The 21,406-nt window shown below is 47.1% G+C and overlaps 1 long non-coding RNA gene across 1 annotated transcript in view; it reads right to left on the bottom strand.

Moving 5' to 3' along the window:
- Positions 1-795: 795 nt before the first annotated feature.
- Gm46288 overlaps positions 796-21,406 on the bottom strand; it is a 33,275-nt gene continuing 12,664 nt past the window's right edge. Inside the window, exons 2-3 of the long non-coding RNA XR_001780268.2 lie at positions 2,348-2,445; positions 796-1,091 (exon numbers count right to left, since the gene is read on the bottom strand). This is a non-coding gene — a long non-coding RNA (predicted gene, 46288). The remainder of the gene's footprint in view (positions 1,092-2,347; positions 2,446-21,406) is intronic.

Raw genomic sequence — 21,406 nt, 5'->3', positions numbered from 1 at the left:
TTACAGACTGCTATGAGCCACCATGAGGATGCTGGGAATTGAACCCATGTCCTCTGTCCTCAAGACAAGCCAGTGCTCTGAACCGTTGAGCCATCTCCCCGGCCCCTTGTTGCTTTTTGTTTGTTAAGGTGGGGTTTTGTTTAAACCTCCTTCCCCAGCCTCGGACACTGGAGATTACAGATGTGCTACCATGTTGGACTTGTTTTAAACCCATAGGTTTGGCAAGAGATGATGACTCAAGCTGTCATTTCCAAGCCTTCCCTGCAGTTGACTGTGACATGTCTAGTGTGTGCAGAATCAATGGGCTCCCCGCCTCACTCTTCCCCCTCCCCCACCCTCCCATTTTCCCCCCTCTCCCCCTCCACCCCTCTCCCTTTGCCCCTCCCCCTCTTCCCACCTTCTCCCTCTCTCCCTCTCCCCCTCTCCCTTTTCTCCACCCTCCACACATACACTAGCTTCCTTCCTCCCAGCTCCTTCCCTTTCAAAGCCACCAGCTATGCCAGCCAGCAATGGGAGTCACAGGCTAGAAATGACACAGCTACCAGACTCTGAAGTCCCAGATTTTGTTTTGTTTTGTTTTGTTTTGTTTTTCGAGACAGGGTTTCTCTGTATAACCCTGGCTGTCCTGGAACTCACTCTGTAGACCAGGCTAGCCTCAAACTCAGAAATTTGCCTGCCTCTGCCTCCCAAGTGCTGGAATTAAAGGCCCGTGCCACCACACCATTGCCTAGCAAGTCACTACTTCTTGATGCCAAGAAGAAAACTGCCCAGGAGGAATTCCTGGCTGGAAACACTGAGAGTGGGACTTAGCTATCACAGCACCTAAAATTCCTTGAACAAGGAAAAATTAAAAATTGATCCTGGCCTCCTGTGCAGTAAGTAAGGCAGCATCGGCCCCAGGGCACTCATGCCATGACTGGAGGAGATCTGGGAAGGAAAAGGAAGCAAAGAGACAGGAAAATCTGGTCCAAAAAGCTCAAAATTCAGGGCCAGGTGGCCAGGAGTATGAGTCACAGCTTACCAGGCAGGTGACTTCGACATTCAGCAGGACAAACGTCCAGGCTATTCAGGAGGTAATATGTGTAAGACTCCTGTTTGATAAAGAAATTAAAACAGTGCTGAGCACACTTTGGCAGAGTGTTACCCATTGTTCCTGGGTAGATTTACTTCACATATAAATGTATTACAGCTTATTACGCTCAGAGTTGTCACTTCAACAAGGCCCTGGAATTTGGAAGCCTCTCAGGTCTCCGGCCCCCACCTCCCCAGGCTCTCCCAGACGAGCAGGCCTGTGCCTTTGCTTGCACCATAAATCAGGCCCCACAGGCCTGTAATTATGAGACCACGAAGGCGGGCTGAGCCCACCCTGTCCCAGGGGCTTCCTGCACTCCGCCCCTCCAGAGGGGGAGGACCGGGCTGGGAGCTGGGGGGTCCCTCCTCAGGCCCCTGATTTATGGCAGTCTGTGTGAAGGAGATTTACGAGCCAAGACCCAGAGCTGGAACGAGGTGGAAGCGTGGGGAGCGAGGTGCAGGATACTTGGTGTCCTGCACCAAGTGGGCTTGTGGAAGGGGTGAAGGCCCTCTCCTGGGGCTTCTTCCTCGTGCTCGGTGATTCTATGGGACATCTGGCTGTGCCCTTAGATAGACCACCTTTATACCATCAGATATATCATCATTTTCAGATGAACTGTTAAACACTCCCATGTGTTGCTTTGACTGCAAAGCTCAGTGGTCTCTGGAGAGCCAGTCTACCCCCAGATTCTGCCTTCATCACGCTCCCAAATGCAAGGACCCTGGCTAGGACAGACACCAGCGTGGGGTAGCTCAGGGAAGGGAACAAAAGAGGATAGCCTCCAAGCCCTGCTCACTTAGATTTGAGACCCAAATGCTTGCTGTACTTTTTGTTTGGAGACAGGGTCTCTTGTAACCCAGGCTGGCCTCAAACTCGCCATGTAGCTGCAGCTAGTCTTAAAACTCTGATCCTCCTGCCTCAGCTGCTAAATGCTGGGGTTACAGGGCCACAAGGCCTGGCCTTCTGGTGGTTTTATGCCGTTTCACAGAAGTGGAAACAACTTCCTGGTGGACACACAGCTCAAAGTGATCAGGTGTCTGAGTGATTTAACGTGAGGACGGAAGAGACCTGAGCTTACTGGTAAGACAGAATACATCGAGGGACACAATTCATGGCAACTCCTGGGAAAAAAGGGCCTGAGGCCTGGAACATCAGCAGCAGGAAGAGGACAAGAGGCCACCTAGCAGGCATAACTAGGTCTCTTTCTTCTAGGAATGTGGCCAGCAGCCACACTTCTGGTGGGACATGAAGCCTGTTCTCTGATGTAGCACTCACCTCTGTCCACTGTAGAATGCACCTGCTTCTGAAAGGGGTCGGGCTGTTGCAGCAGCGGGTCCAGAAACCCTCTTAGCCATAGTAGGCAGGCAGCCATGCTAGAAGGTAGAGGGATGATCTTTGTTTACCTTTGGTACAAGGAAGAATGGCTTCCCAACCGATTTTTTTTTTCATTTTACTTTATGTGTGTGGGTGTTTCCCTGCGTGTATGTCTGCGTGTATGTCTGAGGGTATCAGGTCTCTCTCTCTCTCTCTCTCTCTCTCTCTGGTTTTTCGAGACAGGGTTTCTCTGTGTAGCCCTGTCTGTCCTGGAACTCACTCTGTAGACCAGGCTGGCCTCGAACTCAGAAATCCACCTGCCTCTGCCTCCCAAGTGCTGGAATTAAAGGCGTGCGCCACCACTGCCCTGCTTGGGTATTGGATCTCTTGAAACTGGAGTTCCTGACCTATGAGAGTCGCCATGGGAATGCACTCCGGAAGAACAGCAGAGTGCTCTCAGCCACTCAGCCTCCCCTCCAGCTCACAATAGATACTTCTTTGTTCATTTATTTTAGAAAGGAGCTCACGGAGTAGTGCTGGCTGGCCTTGATTTTGCCGAGATCTACCCTGCCCTGCCTCCAGAGAGCTGAGATTATAGGCATGCACCACACCTGGCAAATTTTGAATGGATTTCTGACTCAGATTTCACCTCAGGCAATTGATTTAACCTCTCTGACCCTGACTCCTCATTTGAACAATTAGAACAATAAAACCATCTAAGGAGGGGATGGGGGATGCTCACAAGGTGAGTGCTTGCTCTCTAGGTATCAGGACCAGAGTTCAACTCCCCAGTGCTTATGGGGGTGGGGCCCTTCAACAGGAAAGAGAGCTTGCTCCCTAGACAAACCATCTGAGTTCAACCCCAGGGACCCATAAGGTAGAAGAGAGAACCCGCTCCCCAAATTGTCCTCTGACTTCCGCACGTGCACATGGCATGTATATATGCACCACACACATAGACACAATGAATAAAGGTAATGAAAAACAAATGAAAAAGAAGATCTGAGTGTGACTGTGCATGCCTGCATATGGCTACACATGACTATAACCCCAGAATCGACAAGGCAGAGACAGATGGTTTTGGAGTACTCATAGCCAGCTAGCCTAGACAAAATGGTGAGCCTCCAGTTTAGTGAGAGAGCCTGTCTCAAGATGGTAAGGTTAAAAAGAGCAGTAGAGGGGCTGGGGAGATGGCTCAGCAGTTAAGAGCACTGGCTGCTTGCTCTTCCAGAGGTCCTGAATTCAATTCCCAGCAACCACATGGTAACTCACAACCAACTGTAATGAGATCTGATGCCTTCAACAGTGTACTCAGAAATGAAATAAATACATCTTTTTTTTAAAGGGGAGTAAAAAAGGCCATAGAGGAAGACACCTGATGTTCTTGTCCAGTTTCCACACGTGCATGCATATAGCATGTGCACCTGCAAACTCACATAGCGTGTGCTACACACGCAACACTCATCACAGCCTGCACACATACAAGCTGCACTCACAAAGCATGTGCCACACACCACACAAAACACACACACAGACAAAGAAAAGTCAGGTGGCTCAAACCACCATATAAGTAAAAATAAAACTAAATTTTAAATAAATAAGCCAGGGGCAGAGGGAATGTCTGAATCATTAACACACTTGTGTACCACTTGACCCCTGGTCTTAATGCACACACACACACACACACACACACACACACACACATCCATGAACATATGCATACACATAAAAATAAACCCTTCCATCTCCTTATGCAGTTTTGTTTTCTACTACCTTCAAGTTTCTCCTTCATTTTTTATTTTACATGTATGGGTGTTTTGCCTGTCTCTGGTATATAGTTTATTAATCAAGGAAAAGGAGAGGCTGGGGAGATTGCTCAGTGGTTAGGACCCCTTGCTGCTCTTCCAGAGGCCCTAGAACTGTCTTCAACTCCAATTTCAGGGGATCTGACACCCTCGTCTGACCTTTGTGAGTAATAGGCATGAACATGGTTCATAGACATACATGTAGTCAAAACTCAGACACATAAAATAATAAGTAATGCATTATTAAAGAAATTGAATGTAAAAATTAATTATACACTAAAGAATGATTTAAAAACAGTTTTCTTTTCAAACATTTGGTGTGTATACTTTTACGTACTTATATACTCAAGGTTGAATAAAATTTTCTAGGATGAAAAAAAAGGTGGTGAACAGAAAAAATTTGAGGCATGCACATGGGGTGAGGGGTGGAGACAGGACCTTGCTATGCAGCCTTGGTTGGCCTGGAACTTGCTATACACACCAGGCTGGCCTCAAACTCACAGATACCCACCCGCTTCTGCCTCTGTAACCCTGGAGTTAATAGCTTGCACCACCACACCCATCTCAGTGAAAAGATTTTAAGCAGCCATATACAGAATGAAGTACTCAAGTATATAATTCCTGCACCGCCCCCACTGCCCATTCTGCCCAGCCTATGGCCAACAAAGACTAGCAGCCCCAATCCCGACTTGTTCTCTGGGTCTGTCTGTTCCTCCACAAATGTTCCAATATAGATACTTCCGTAGTTAACTTGTTGCAATCAGTCAGGAATACAAAGAAGCATGGTGGCACGAACACCTTTAAAGTCAGCAGTCCCGATGGGGGTGGGGGTTGTAAGCCGCATGCAAAAAAAAAAAAAAAAAAAAAAAAAAAAGGAAGGAAAGAAAGAAAAGGAAGGAAGGGAGGGAGGGAGGGAGGAAGAAAGGAAGGAAGGAAGGAAGGAAGGAAGGAAGGAAGGAAGGAAGGAAGGAAGGAAGGACAGCTTAGCCTCAGAGCCAAGCAGACGCCATCCAGCAAAGTCTAAAACTCAGCAGACTTGGTGTGGCTGAGCCACATTAGCGTATCTGCACCCAACAGAAAGTCCTCTCCTTTTTCCGTTGTTCCTGGGTGTGTGGACGAAGCACAGAATGCGATCTAAGCAAGAGTCAGTTCTTCCTTTTGGGGGCTGTCATTTGGGTTGATTCACCCTTTAAACACGGGTAACTTGGAAAATTTTCACTCCTAAGACTGAACTTTGAAAAGAATACTTTGGAGAGGCAAAAGAGAATTTAGATGGCTCGCTTCCACCCTCTGCTGGTCATGATATGGAACTTTAAAGAGAGAGACAATTTATGTGCAAACACAGGCTTTGGGGCTTATGTTGTCTCTGAGGTTACAGCAAACGCACAAGTTTATTCTCCCAAGTCGCCGAGCTCCTGCTGCTGCGGTGAGGGCTCCTCCAATTCCTCCTAGAAGCCCTCCCTTCCCAATATCTTTAAAAGGGTTTTTTTTTTTTTTGAGGGGGAGGATGTAGTTTTGGAGTTTTATTACATACCTTTATTTATTGTGTGTGCACGCATGTGTGTGAAAGAATGCCACACTGAATGTGTAAAGGTCAGAGGATTGGCAGGAATTGATTCTTTCTCCATCATGACCATACTAGGGATCAAACTCAGTTCATCTGGCTTTCAAGCAAGTGCCTTTACCCCTTGAGCTATCTTCCTGTTTGGTTGTGGTGCAGTTAATCAAATCCTGATTCTTGCCCATTTTTAAATAGTGTGTGTGTGTGTGTGTGTGTGTGTGTGTGTGTGTGTGTGTGCACGTGCGCTATAGTAGGAAAGCACTGTGTCATTACATGCCCAGCCTCTGCAGCATAGTTTTGCATATTAAATATCATACTAAGTGAGGTGGCTCATAACTGTAATCCCAGTAGTCCTGTGTTCCAGACGCTGAGGCAAGAAGATTTTGAACCTAAGCTACATGACAAGAAACTACCTCTTATAAAAGCAAAAATATCCAAGCAAACAGAAAAGGCAAATATTGTATGGTGATCCATTCTTCTAATCCCAGCACTCAGGAGGCTGAAGCAGGAGAATCACAAGTTCAAAACCACCGTGGGTCACAAACAGAGTTTGAGGCCAGTCTAAGCTTTATAGCAAGATCCTATCACAGAGGGCTGGGGAGTAGGACTGGGGGGGGGGGGGTGTAGGGGCTCAGCAGTTAAAAGCACTTGCTGCTCTTCTAGAGGGGACCTGAGTTTGATTCTCAGCACCCACAAGGCAGTTCACAACCATCTGCAACCCCAGTTCCAGGGGATCTGATGCCTTCTTTTAGCCCCTTTGGATACCAGGCACCAACATGGTGCCCTGATGAAATACTTTCTCTAAAATGCCAAATATAATGGACTGGACATTATAAGTATATATCATTACCTTATAATTTGCATAGTTGTCATAATTATATTTGTAGTGGTAATATTTTAATCTGCTCTAAACTCCCCAGCAGGTGCACATGCACTTCTTGCTACTGCCCCAATGTTATGGATTCATGAATGAAAGGCACACACACACACACACACACACACACACACACACACACATACACACACACACACACACACAGACAGCCTTTTATTTTAATATGCCTTAAACAATGGCTAAGCACTTCCAGAAACCTCCCCACAGCTAACACTCTGTCCCCTCTGATATTCCTGAATTATAACTTACTAAAACCTATATCCCACTTTGGCCACCACATACATAAAATAAATAAATTTAAAGAAAAAATTCCTTAAAAAAAAAAAAGGAAATATAGGACCAGCAAGATGGTAAGGTGCCATCAAGCCTGCATACCTGGAACCATCATGGTTGAAAGAGAGAACGTGCCCCTGCAAGTTATCTTTTGGACCCCAAATGTGTGCCCTGGCATGTGCATGTACAGAGTGAGAGACAGAGAGACAGAGACAGAGACCCACACACACATACACACAGAGAGAAGACAGACAGACAGACACAGAGACAGAACAATTACATAGAAGCTACAGTTGTTGGCACAGTCCTGTGATTCCAGTGCTTAAGAGATGGAGGCAGGAGGGTCAGGAGTTCAAAGTCACCCTTGGCTACACAGCAAGTTCATAGCCAGCCTGGCCTAAAGAAAGCCAGGTAGTGTCATGGTGCATGACTGTAATCCTGCACTTCAGAGGCTAAAGTAGGAGAAAAAAATTGAGCCTGAGTTACATAGCAAAATCTCAGTCTCTGTCTCTCTCGTTCTCTCATTCTCTCTCTCTCTCTCTCTCTCTCTCTCTCTCTCTCTCTCTCTCTCTCACACACACACACACACACACACACAGAGGAGGGGGCTAAGGATATAGTTTACCAGCATGAGAAACTGAGCTCAAGTCCCCTGTGGTGTGTGTGCATGCATGTGTGTGTGGGAGAGAGAAATATATCCACCACAATGACTGGTTCAGTATGCAAATAAAGAGCCCTACAGGGATGAAGAAATGGCTCAGTCATTAAAGCGCTTGCTGCACCATGTAATAGAGCAGGCCCACGGCTGTAATCCCCACACTGGGAAGGCAGTTACAGGCCTGGGCTCACTGGCCAGCTCATTTAGCCTACTCAGTAAGTTTTAGGCCAGTGAGGACAGTCTGAAGAAAACAGTGTGGACAGCTCCCAGACAACCAGTGCAGGAGGTTGTCCCCTCACCCACTTGTATCTACACACACATACAGCTGCACCCACACTACACATGCACACCCACACAGCCACACCCACACTACACATGCACACACATACAGCTGCACCCACACTACACACACACACATGCACACAGCCACACCCACACTACACATGCACACACATACAGCCATACCCACACTACACACACGCACATGCACACAGCCACACCCACACTACACATGCACACACATACAGCTGCACCCACACTACACACACACACATGCACACAGCCACACCCACACTACACATGCACACACATACAGCCGTACCCACACTACATGTGTAAACACACACTACACCCACACACGCATACAGCATGCCTACAAAGAATCAGAAACTTTCTTCCATTCCCATGAAATGAAGGTGTATCTGCTATACTGTCAAATACATCAATACTGCACCAGAGTAGAAGTCACAGCAGGACGTGCCTGTGGCCCCAGTACTCAGGAGGCTGAGGCAGCAGAGCATTTGAATCCAGAAGCAGGAGCCTATGCCACACAGCAAAACTTTCTAAGGAAGGGAGGAGGGAAGAAAGGAGGGAGGGAGAGTAGAACAAAAGGATAAAAAGAGAAAGAGAATGGGCTGGACAGATGGCTCAACAGTTAAGAGCACTGACTGCTCTTCTAGAGGGCCTGAATTCAATTCCCAGCTGGTGGCTCACAACCATCTGTAATGGGATCGGATGCCCTCTTCTGGTGTGTCTGAAAACAGCAACAGTGTACTCATATACAAAAACTAAACAAATAAATCGAGAGAGAGAGAGAGAAAGAGAGAGAAAGAGAGAGAGAGAGAGAGAGAGATGGCTTGGTCTCAGTCATTAAAGTGCTTGCTATACTAGAGAGGACCTGACTTCAATTGCCAGAACCTATTTAATAAAAGTGGCACATACTTTTAATTTCAGCTTTGGGGAGGCAGAGGCAGGCAGATGTCTGTGAATTTGAGGCCAGTCTGATCTGCACATTGAGTTCCAGGCCAGCCAGTGCTAAACAGTACCCAGAGAAAAGACTAGTGGTGATGGAGAGGGGAAGTTTGGGGTTTGGGTTTGTTTTGATTATTTTTTATAAACAAAGACATTCTTTAGCCCAGTAGTTTGGGAAGTCACTCTTTACCCCAGGCTGACTTTGAACTCAGGACAGTCCTCCTGCCTCTGCCTCCCAAGTTCTGGAATTGCAGGCTTATGGTTTTGTATCCTGGGTGTGGTTTGGGGTATCTAGTGCTGGGGTTTGAACATCTTGGCAGATGCTGTCTTAGCCTACAGGTCTAACCTGTGCTCCTATAGGGAGTCTTTGCCTGGGGGCACTTGTGGGGGAAGCTACAACATCTTCTCCAGCACAGCTGTGTGTGCCCAGGGCTCATAAGGCTCCAACACCTATGCCAGACGCCTTTGCTGTGAGAAGAGGCTGGAAGCCCAAGAGACAGGCGTGGCAGTCTTCAGGAAGGGCCGCTGCTGGGCGTGGCTTCTCAGAGTCAGGTTGAGGCTCTACTGAGTAACAAGTGCTCCAGCTCCCATCTTGAGCAGAAGTAGCTTGAAGGAACACCCCTGCCGATCACACAGTCTCTCCCTCTCCCTCCCTCCCTCCCTCCCTCCCTCCCTCCCTCCCTCCCTCCCTCCCTCCCTTCCTCCCTCCCTTTCCCTGTCCCCCTCCCTCTTCTCTCTCGCTCGTTCTGGCGCTGGGATATGGCTATTTTCACACGGAAGCAGAGAGCTGGCTTGAGAACAGAGCTAGCTAGCAACGAGAAAAGACAGCTTGGAACTATATTGAGTCACGTGACCTGAGGACTAGCCCAAACCATCCCTAAAGCTGTACTCCATGCCACCCACTGTTCAAGAGCGCGAGCCAGTTGAACTATTCTATTGCTTCAGTTGCTGCTAAACTGACAATTACTGTACAAATTGCACATTCCATGAACCCATGGGGCAGACTCCATCCGTTTCTGATGGACTTCCCTTCCCTTCCCTTCCCTTCCCTTCCCTTCCCTTCCCTTCCCTTCCCTTCCCTTCCCTTCCCTTCCCTTCCCTTCCCCTCTCCCTGTCCTCTTTCCCTGTTTTCTGACAGGCTCTCACTATGTAGTCCAGTCTGGCCTTAAACATCTTCCTGCCTGCATGCTAGGTGTGCAGCTGTGTGCCACTGTGCCTCCCTTTTTTAGCTTTTTTAGGGAGGCAAGAATGCCACCCTGTGTGGTGAGAGCATGGCCTCCACTGTCCATCCTTCACCTTCCACCTTGTTTGAGACAGAATTCCTTGTTTTTCACCAGTGTATATCTTAGGCTAGGTGGACCACTGTATACCTCAGGCTAGGTGGACCACTGTATACCTCAGGCTAGATGGACCACTGTATACCTCAGGCTAGGTGGACGTGAAGCCTCCAGAGAGTCTCTTCTCTCTGCCTCCCATTTTCCTGTAGGAGAGATGGAAGTGCAGGTGCTCACACTACTACACGTGACTTTTTTTCATTATTACATATTTGTAGATTACGTATCTGCGAATGGGTATGAGCATGCTGAGTACAGGCATGCAGAGTTATCACTGGATCCCTAGAGCTTGAGAAACAGTGCTTGTGAGCTGCGTAACTTGGGGGCTGAGTACTGAACTTGGGTCCTCTGGAAAAGCAACAAGAGCTCGTAACTGGTGAGCCTCTCTCTAGCCCTGGTGTCTAACTTCTACAAGGGTCCTGGGGATCCGAACTCGGGTTGTCAGGCTTAAACACCAAGCACTTTACCCACAGTTACCCCCAAGCAGCCCCTCTCTTTCTGTCAGTGACCCCCCTATTTGTTTGGAACTCTATGTAGACCAGGCTGGTCTTGAACTCACAAAGATCCACTTGCCTCTGCCACCTGAGTGCAGGGATTAAAGGTGTGTGCCAGTATGGCCAGCTGTTATATTTAATTTATAAACAGGTGTGAATATACGAATATGAGCACAGGAATACAGGCAGTCTCGGGTCACGCAGCGGATATGGAGGTCCGAGGAAAACGTGTGGAAATCAGTTCTGCACTCCCACCTTGCTGGCTGGAGGCAGGGTCTGCTCTCTTATTTCTGTGCGTTTGCTGTTTACTGCAGCGCGGCTGACCTGAGAGCTTCCAAGGTGATTCTCTCATCTCCCGCCTTTCTAGAGAGGAGCCCTGGGACTCAAGATGTGTGCCTCCACAGCTGTTTTGTTGTTGGGTTCTTTATTTTATTATTATTATTATTATTATTATTTTATGTGTATGAGTGTTTTGCCTACATGTAGGCCTGTGCACCACCTGTGTGCCTGATGCCCGAGGAGGTGGTGAGCCTCCATGTGGGTTCTGGGAATCAAATCTGGGTCCTCTGCAACAACAAGTGCTCTAACCACTGAGCCATCCTTCCAGCCCCCACAGTCGGCTTTTAAGTCACTCTGGGGATGGACCTCTGGTCATCAGGTCTGCATAGTTTCCATTGCTGTGAAGAGACACCATGACCAAGGCAACTCTTATAAAGGTAAACATTTAACTGGGGCTGGCTGACAGATTCCGAGGTTTTAGTCTACTATCACCATGGCGGGGAGCATGGCGGCACGCAGGCAGACACGGTGCTGGGAAGGAGCTGAGTGCTCTACAAGGAGAGGACTACTGTGTCTCACACTGGGCAGAGCTTGAGCATATATATTACCTCAGAGTTCTTCCTCCATAGTGACACATGTCCTCCAACAAGGCCACATCTCCCAATGGTGCCACTTCCTGGGCCAAACATATTGAAACAACTACAAGAGGCAAGCATGTTTTACCATGAAGCCATCTTATCAGCCCTAGTTTTGACTTTCCAAGACAGAGAGACTCATGCAGCCCTACACTGGCCTCTGTCTCCTGAGCCTGCCCTTCCCCAAGGTGTCAGCATTGCTAGGCCTGTAAACTTCTTTTCTCTATTTTTAAAATCGATTTTTATTTATGTATATGGATGTGTGTGGATGTGTGCCACAGTGTGCTGATGCTCCTGGAAGCCAGAAGAAGGCATCGGGTCCCCTGGAGGTGGGGTTACAGCAATTGTGAGCCTGCTAGTGTGTGTCCTGGGAACTAAACTCACGTCTTCTATAAGATCAGCAAAACTCTTCATCACTGAGCCATCTCCCCAGCCCTATAAACCTCTTTCCTTTATAAAGCAAGCCCATCTCAGGTGTTTTACTACAATGATGAAAATCTAATACAGGCCTGGGTCTCAGGACCACTATCTTCACAGCCACAGAGCAGACACACAACAGAGTGAAGGGAGACTGGCTGTGGCCCCTCAGAAACTAACAGCTTTGCAAGGAGGAGGACTCTGAGATCCACTAAGCCACCTCTCAGGAATGCTGGGATTAAAGGTGTGGTCCACCACCCGATAGGCTAGTGTCCTTCTTGAACCCCACAAATGAATGGAGGTAGCTTTTCAAGCTATGCTCATGGGGATAGGAATACAACTGTCCTAGTTGGCTTCCACTGTCATCTTGACACAGTCATGACTTGACACAGAGTCATTTAAGAGGGGAGCCTCAGCTGAGGAACTGTCTAGATCTGATGGTGGGAGAATGTTTTATTATTAATCAATGCAGGAGGGCCCAGCCCACTGTGGGCAGCACCAGCCCTAGGCAGGTGGTTTTATATATATATATATATATATATATATATATATATATATATATATATATATATAAAAGCTAACTAGGCATGAGACCACATGTCGGCCAATTAGGAAGTAGCATCTGTCATGGCTCCTGCTGTACTTTCTTGGGCCATGAGTTCATATCCTTGTCAGAGGTAGTATTTCATGGACTAGCAAACAGTCCCCACTTCAGGTTCCTGCCTTGACTTCCCTCAACGAAGGACTTGTGACTTGCATATATATGTAAGATGAAATAAGCCCTTAGGTTGCTTTTGGTCAGAGAGTTTTATCACAAGATCAGAAAGGAAACCAGAACAACGGAGCAAGACTTGGAAACTGCTTCCTCGAGCAGGCACACTGCTCCCAAAACCCTACAAGCCCTACAAGGCCTTGTATCCTCCTGGGTCTCATCTAGCAGTTCCTGCCTCAGCCGCACGAGGGAGCCTTTGCCACTCCCTGCTGTCTTCAAAGTCCCCAGTCTCCTTAGGACTCCAGAAAGGGGCCAGCCTTTGAGGCTCTCCTGCCATGCAGAATGAGTTCCTTCTGAGCCCTGGGTGGCACAGGAGACTGGCGTGAGCTCGGGCAGCGGGGGAGGTTTCAGAACACAAGGCTATTTTTAACCTGGCACAGATGCCCTATTCCCAGCGAACGGAGGGGGTGGGGTAGGTGGGAAGCAATCTTGCCTTCCTGACTTATTGTTGTTTCATTAACCACTTCCGATGTTGGATACGAGGGGCATCACCTGGTTTCGTGGCTATTCTTCCTTGCCACAACCCCTTCCTGCTTCCCACTGCTCAAGCAGCGTTCTCCCCGCAGGGGGCAGAGAAGGAAGGGGAGAAAACGGGATTGACCAAGTGACGGTGACTAAGGGTGAGGAAGGGGTAAGCATTCTGTCTTGTGCTGTCAGCAGTGGGAGTGGGTCCAAAAAACCACTTAGCCCCTTAAATTGCTCACTTCTCCTCTCTCTAGTGGGTGTGCTCTAAATGGCTTGGAAAACCATTGCAGCTAATCAAAGGCAGCTGGAAGAGGGCCAGGCTGGACCCAGCAGGGGGCTGAATTGAGCCCGGATCCATTATCGCTACCCAGTCCAACATTTTAGTAGTGGGTTTCCGTCTGATTTCAGAGTGAGATGATTAGGTCATTATTTGTTAAATTATACCTTTTAATTAGTGGATCTATTAAAATGAAAAGCCTGAGAGAGGCACACAAGCCTCTGGGTTTTTGTTGGGGATTTATAATTACCACTGTTTAGAAGAGATTAGTGGGGGGGGGGGGCGGGCGTTAAAACCTTTTAAGAAAATCCTGGGAACAGAGATGCCAATAAGTAAGATATGGACCTTGCCGTTGCAGCTGTCTGCATCATTATCCATTTCTCATTACTGCAGAAAATGGGGGTGAAAGGGCCGAGGTCTAGCTCAGCAGTACAGCAACTCTCAGCATGCTGAAGGCCCTGGGTTCCACCCCCAACGCCCAAAATAATAAATCAAGGAAAAGATAATCATGCTTGGCTATGGCTTAGCATTAGAACATTTGCCTTGTGAGTCCCCAAGTTCCATCCCCAGCACTTACAAAGTCTATATAAAGTCACGCAGATTCTCTCTCTCTCTCTCTCTCTCTCTCTCTCTCTCTCTCTCTCTCTCTTTGGTGTTGGGGATGGAACCCAGAGCCTTACGAATATTCATAAATACTACTGACTGCTCCTCAAACCAGTTAGTTCAGTATTTTCCAAAGAGCGCGTCCAATACTGGTACTGAGAAACTAAAGGAGATCATGATTTTGGCCAGTACAGTGAGGAGTTTTAACCCATCATTCATTCCTTATAAGTTTGTGTTCTTGGGCGGTAGGGAAGTTGCGGGTGGTTAGGGGAGCGAGATACTGGATCTGTCTATGTAGACGTAAGCCTTTGGGGAGTTTGAGTTGGTCTTTGGGAGGAACCAGCAGGGATAATATGACGATGCTGTTTGGATTTGAGCTTCCTTCCTGTCGCTGTCCAACCTAGCTTTACAGAGTCCGCTGGTTGCAGAACGGCCTTAGTCCAGCAGAGGGCGCGTCACCGCCGGTTTTTAGACGCTCTCCGCTACAGGACGACACATTAGACCATCTGTGAGAGCCCAGCAGCATGGCTCTCCTCTCCCGCTGTGTTTCTTCTGTCTCTGCTGTCAGCAAGGAAGCCGATCTCTGCACACATTTGGTCTCTCGGACTATCAGAGGCCGCGGAGGCACATGCTCCGACTATTTTCATCTTTTTACTTAAAAGCAGCTCCTCGCTGCTCGCTTCACCACCAAGGGTATCTAAGCTACTTCTAAGACTTCCAGATCCGAAAGCCTTCCTTCCAGTTGCTCTATGTTCTGCAGACCCCATTGACAGCAGGCGGGGTGCCTCTCCCCAGTCTGACATGAGCTCTTGTCCACTGTTCCTCCTCCAATCTCCCTTAGACTTCATTACCGTGTCCTGTCATGGATCAAAAACCCCACGGGCACAGCTACTAGGAGCATCTTCTGTTCTCTGTCTCCAGGAATCAGCACAGCGTTTGATACAAACACCCCAGAAATACTCAATGCACAAATGAGTGCAGTCATGTAACTCATGTAAATTCAAGTTTAGGCTCTTCTCTCTCTCTCTGTCTCTCTCTCTGTCTCTCTCTCTCTGTCTCTCTCTCTCTGTCTCTCTCTCTGTCTCTCTCTCTCTGTCTCTCTCTGTCTCTGTCTCTCTCTCTCTCTGCACTGAGCAAGCTCTCTGCACTGGGGAAGCAGACATAAAAGGCACAGTTCCTGTCCTCAAAGAGACTGTAATCAGTAGAAGGCAGACATGAATCTGGGCAACTTGAATTTCCAGCTTCCTCTGGGTTGGCAGTTAATTTCACGCCCGCCACACAGGAAGGTTGCTGGCTGGCTGGACTAACACCCCCACCCCTGAAATTCAACCACAGAACTTGACTCCCAACCTTTCCTCGGGTTCTATTACTTGAAGCCCCAGCTTACGCTCTACATCCGATCCTTCCTATGAAACAGGACCACCTTGCCAAGGTCACGCTGATTGGACATCGGGGTTTGTCTGAGTCTAGTTGTCTCACAAGGAGGAAATGAGAAAACAGCCCACTGACGGGCAGTTTGTATTCTAAAGGCGGGCTTTTGGAATTGGTGGTGTTTGTTGGAGTTTCTTTGGTTTGGTTCAGTTGAGACAGGGCCTCACACTCTATTCCAGGATGGCGTTGAAATCATAACAATCCCCCTGCTTGCTGGTTTGATGCTGCAGAATCCGAGGGTAGGCCTGGTGCTTGCTTTTGCTTTCATCTTTATGCATAATAGCTGCTTACAGGAGCAGTAAAGAAAGATGCCTGTTCCCTGTGAGGGCCAACAGCATAGGCAACGCCGCCAGCAGACAGGCATTGCTTTCAGATAAACAAATGTCAGGTCCTACAGAGGCACTTTGGGATGGGAGGTAGGGCTATCACTGTGGCCCGAAGCAACTCAGACTCATTGCTAGGGCAGAATAGATGTCCTGGAAATGATTTGATGATGCAAAACTATGGCTTCTGAACAGGGCTGGAACGTGAAATGAATCAAAGAAAAGGCCACCGTGATTTTTCCTCCCTTCACTCTTGCAACAACAAACCCAATAATTTGATCTTGACGATTTCAGAGTATTGAAATTTTACCCCAACTAAATGCTTTGCTTTTGTGGCTGACGTCGTTTTCCAACCACACAATTACACCAGCTACAGCTGTGTGCACTGATGTGAATCAAATACTATCTGTCATTTGTAGTCTGCGTCTCCTCACCATAGCCCCCAGCAAGGGTCCCGAGGAACACAATTAAACCACTCACTGGATGGTTCACAGAGCAATTCTATCAAACCTCTGAAAAGAATGCAATAGGAAGGACTGCTTAAAATGTTACAGACTACAGAGGAAAAGCCACCTGAGCACAGAACTGGTACCAAACTCAGTGAAGGCTATGACACTATGACTGTCACTTACCTCACTAATTAACAGCAGCCACACACACACACAAAGCACAAACGAACCCCCAATGCATGTTATACCACAGAATATTCTAAGTAATTTAGGGTCTTTGTATTGCGTTTATCTGAGGAATCCGAGGATGGCGCATCACAGTAAACTGCACTGTCACCATGTCATCACTTCCAACTTTGGTCATTGTATACTAACTTATTTGCTGTTTTGTTTCACTTTTGGTTGATTTTTTTTGTTGTTGTTAGTTATTGTTATTGATTTTGCATTGCTGTAATTCGAACCTAGGACCTTGTGTGTGCGGGGCAAGTGCTCTCCCACTGAGCTATATCACAGCCCACCTAGATAGTTACCAAAGTCTTTTCTATGTGTGAAAGGTTGGGAATTCACTTTGGTGACCAGAGGACATGTCATCACTTTTTCCAGAAATTTGGATACGGTTCTAAAGTATGTCAGATATAGTTGCACATGTCTGTACCCTCAGTACTCAGAAACAGGGGCAGGAAGATTGTGAGTTCAAGGCCTACCTCAGCTAAATTCATGGTCACCTTTGCCACCATGTCTAATGATCTGAGTTCAATTCCCAGTACCCACACAGTGGAAGGAAAGAATAGACTCTCAATAATTATCCTCTGACCACCACCAAATGCTCGCCACGGCACAGGTACAGGGACGGACACACACACACACGCACACACACATACACTTATCTGACCACCACCAAATGCTCACCACGGCACAGGTACAGGGACGGACACACACACACACTAAATAAATTATATAAATAAATATGTTTAAAATTTTTAATGACTATGAATGACAACATCAGACCCAAGGAACTGCAAGATTAAAAGCAGAGGTGAGATAAAGAGTTCTATTCTGGGGCTGGAGAGATGGCTCAGTGGTTAAGAGCACTGACTGCTCTTCCAGAGGTCTTGAGTTAAATTCCCAGCAACCACATGGTGGCTCACAACCATCTGTAATGGGATCCAATGCATTCTTCTGGTGTGTCTGAAGACAGTGACAATGTACTCACATATATAAAATAAATAGTTAGAAAAAGGGAGTTCTGTTCTTTGCAGGAAAATGGAACCAGAGGTAATCATATTAGTGAATAATCACTGTCTCAGACAACATTTTTCTCTCATTTGTACTTTGTTTTATTTTATATAGCTACTGAAGTGGTGCTGTCTAGGGGGAATGGGACTAAAGAAGGAAGAAAAAGGGACACAAAAAAGGAGGGTAGTAGACAGCAGGGAGCATGCCCAATGCAAAGTAAATAAGTGCATAAAATTTAAAATTAAAAAAAGAAAGGAAGAAAGAGGCTAGAGAGATGGCTCAGTGGTTAGAGTTCTTGTTGCTCTTACAGAGAACCAGATTCAGTTCCCAGCATCCACATCAGGTGGTAACAATTCCCTGAAACTCCAACTCTAGGGAATTTGGTGACCTCTTTGGCTTCCACAGGCACACACACACGTGTGAACATAACACAGAAATAAATACACTCACACACACACACACACACACACAAATCAATAAATAACAAAAATATTTTTTTAAAAGAAAACTGGACATGGTAGCTCCCACTTTTAATCTCAGCACTTGGGAGGTAGAGGCAAGGGACTTTCTACGATTTTGAGACCATATTGATCTACAGCATGAGCTCTAGGCCAGCTGGGACTGCATAGGGGAGACTGTGGTGGTTTGAATGAGTATGGCCCCACAAGCACACAGGGAGTGGCACTATTTCGAGGTGTGGCTGTATTGGAGTAAGTGTGATGTTGCTGGAGGAAGTGTGTCACTGGAGGAAGTGTGTCACTGGAGGACAGCTTGAGGTCTAAGGGCTCAAGCCAGGTCCAGTGTGTCATTTTCTTCCTGCGGATCCAGATGTAGAACTCTCAGCATGGTGCTTTACCAGCACCATGCCTGCTTACATGCCACCAGGGTTCCTGCTATGACGATAATGGACTAGACCTCTGAAACCATAAGCCAGCCCCAATGAAATGTTTTCCTTTATAAGAGTTGCCATGGTCATGGTGTCTCTTCACAGCAATAGAAACCCTAACTAAGACAGCCCCCATAGGCTCATATATTTGAATGTTTGGTTCCCAGTTGGTAGATTACATATGGGCCTTGATGGAGGAGGTGTGTGACTGGGGGTGGGCTGTGAGATTTCAGAAGCCCATGCCAGGCTCCGGCTTTCTCTCTGCCTACGGCCTGCAGATCAAGAGGTAAGCTCTCAACTACTGCTCCTGCACCATGCCTGCCTGCTGCCATGCTTCCAACATGAAGATCAGGGACTAACCCTCTGAAACTGTAAGCACTCCCCACCCCACAATTAAACATTTTATTCTGTAAGTTGCCAACAGTCATGGTGTTTTGCCGTGACAATAGAACAGACACCAAGACAAAGACCCTGTCTCAAAAAAGTAAAATAAACAAAATTTTTAAAAAGGAGGGATGAAACCAATAACTTGTATGTACATTTAAAAATCCCTAGAAGGATAAGATTCTAAAGGGGCTGTGGCACCTGGGGACTGTGCAAACAGTGAGCGATTTTATGGCGTGCTTTGTTTGTTGTATGAGTCCTGTGGGTATCTTATATTTGGCAGCAGCAGGCTGTGACCTTCAGTGTCATAGCGCAGTGTTCTTACCTGCCTTTAAAGCAGCAGACAGAGCGTATTTCCCAGCAACCATGAGGAGCTGCCCTGACACAGGCTCTCATCTAGCCAAAGGCATTGATCATTTTGTTTTTTTTTGTTTTTTTATCACCAACTGGGCTCGCTGGCTCCAGGTTTATGAGAGAGAATGGAACTTGTTGCTCTCTCTCTCTTATTTTACATTTATTTACTTATTTTATGTATGTGAGTACACTATCGCTGTCTTCAGACACATCAGAAGAGGGCATCGGATCCCATTATAGATGGTTGTGAGCCACCACGTGGTTGCTGGGAATTGAACTCAGGACCTCTGGAAGAGCAGTCAGTGCTCTTAACCACCGAGTGCTGGGATTAAATGTGTGTGCTATTCTGCATCGTGGATTTAAACTTTTTTTAAGTTGTAGCAAAGCACACATAGAGGCTGGGGATGCCACTCAGCATAGAGAATGCTTGCCTAGTATGCAGGAAGCGAGGCTTTATCCTTAGCACCAAATCAAACCAGGCCCAGCCGTGTGTGTCTGCAATCCCACCACCTGGGAGTTGGAAGCCAGAGGATTATGAATTCAAGGCCAGCCTGATCTACATAGTGAGTGCTAGGAAAAGTTATTTACTGAGATCCTGTCTTAAAAAAAAAAAAAAAGGCATACCCTCTACCACTGAACTCACTTTTACCCTTTTAAAGCATTTGGGAGGCAGAGGCAGAAGGATCTCTGAGTTTGAGACCAGCCTATCTATGGTCTAGGACAGTCACGACTCCACAGAGGAAGACTGTCTTTGGGATGGGGGTGGGGTGGGGGTGGGGAATGTACAGTTTAGTGACATTAAGTACGTTCACGATTCTATTTAGCCATTGCCGCCAGCATCTAGCCCTTTGTCATACATCCCACACTGAAACTCTGAACTCTTTAAACAATAGCCCTCTTTCCCGGCTACCCACCCTCTGGCCAGTTATTTCCTGGTAACCATAATTTCTGAGAAAAAAAAAATGTGCTCATTTTAGGCATCTCATGAAAGTGGGAATCACACAATGTCTGCTCACGTCACAGCCCACACCAGGGGCCTGCTCCTTGTGGCTGAGTAACAGGCCATTGGATAGCCGTATTCTATGTTTTTATCCATTCATCTCTTGGTGGGTATTTGGATTGTGTCCACTGCTGACCTCGAGTGAATAAGGTTGCTGCGAATACTGAGTCACACTTGTGAAAGAATCTATTTGACTTCCAACTTTTTGGGGAGAGGTGTATTTGAGAGTACAAGTACTCTGGCTTCCATGGTCACTGCACACACATGTGTGTGTACATACAGATACACACAGGCAGAAAAAAAAATCAAACATGTAAAAGAATAAGTAAAAAAATTCTTTAACTAACTAACTAAATCTTTTTTTAAAAAATGCAATATAAGCTAGGCATCGGTGAGACACACATCTAACAGCAGAATTTGAGAGGCAGAAGCAGGTGGACCTCTGTGAGTTCAAAGCCAGCCTGGTCTACATAGAGTTCCAGGAAGTCAGGGCTACATAGAGATACTCTGTCTTTGAAGGAAAAAAAAAGTACTATAGCCTAATGGCACAGGCTTTAATATTTCATTGTTCCTTTGTTTCTACAAACAAGCCTGTGTGTTTGTAGCTCACGTTAATCTCCAACGTGAGGCCCAAGGATTTCAAAAGCCACCTGACACCCACCCCTTTGCCGGCTGACATAGGGGACAGATGGCATGCTACATCCACCTGTCAGTAAGTAAACAGCAGAGCCATGCGCCGAATGTCACCGGTTTGGTTGCCTTTGGCACCTTGCGAAATTGGCCTGTGGGGACACCAAGATGGCTGTTTGCTAATAATTCTAGAAAGAGCTTCGAGCACAATGATTTACTGCTGACCTCTGAGAGAGCTTTTGGGAAGGGCACTGGCACCGCCATCCTGAAAGAACAGAAGGCTCCCTCTGCCAACTCTCATCACTAGCGTCGGCTTCTCCTCACTCGGGGCACCGAGTCTGGCTGTTTCTGCCGATGCTTCCTTTAAACCTTCGTTCAGTGGCTCGCTCCTACATTCCCACTTTCAGTCACACGCCAGGCTGTCAAGGAAATGCCTGTTAGGCATATACATGTCTGCTCCACATTTGCCATGGATGCAGCTGCCACATGGCAGGCAGATGGCAGAGTATGGTTACTATAGCATCAAGAGCTAACATGAGGATGCTGTGTGCCCAGTCCCTCCTGCCCAGATCAGAGACAGACAAGAGTGAGCCAACTTAGTTCAACTC

This window comes from Mus musculus, chromosome 11 (assembly GCF_000001635.26).
Source record: "Mus musculus strain C57BL/6J chromosome 11, GRCm38.p6 C57BL/6J".
Classification (NCBI taxonomy): Eukaryota; Metazoa; Chordata; class Mammalia; order Rodentia; family Muridae; genus Mus; species Mus musculus.
Note: the sequence above shows the minus strand (reverse complement) of the source record. Positions and strands in the feature narration are given on the sequence as shown.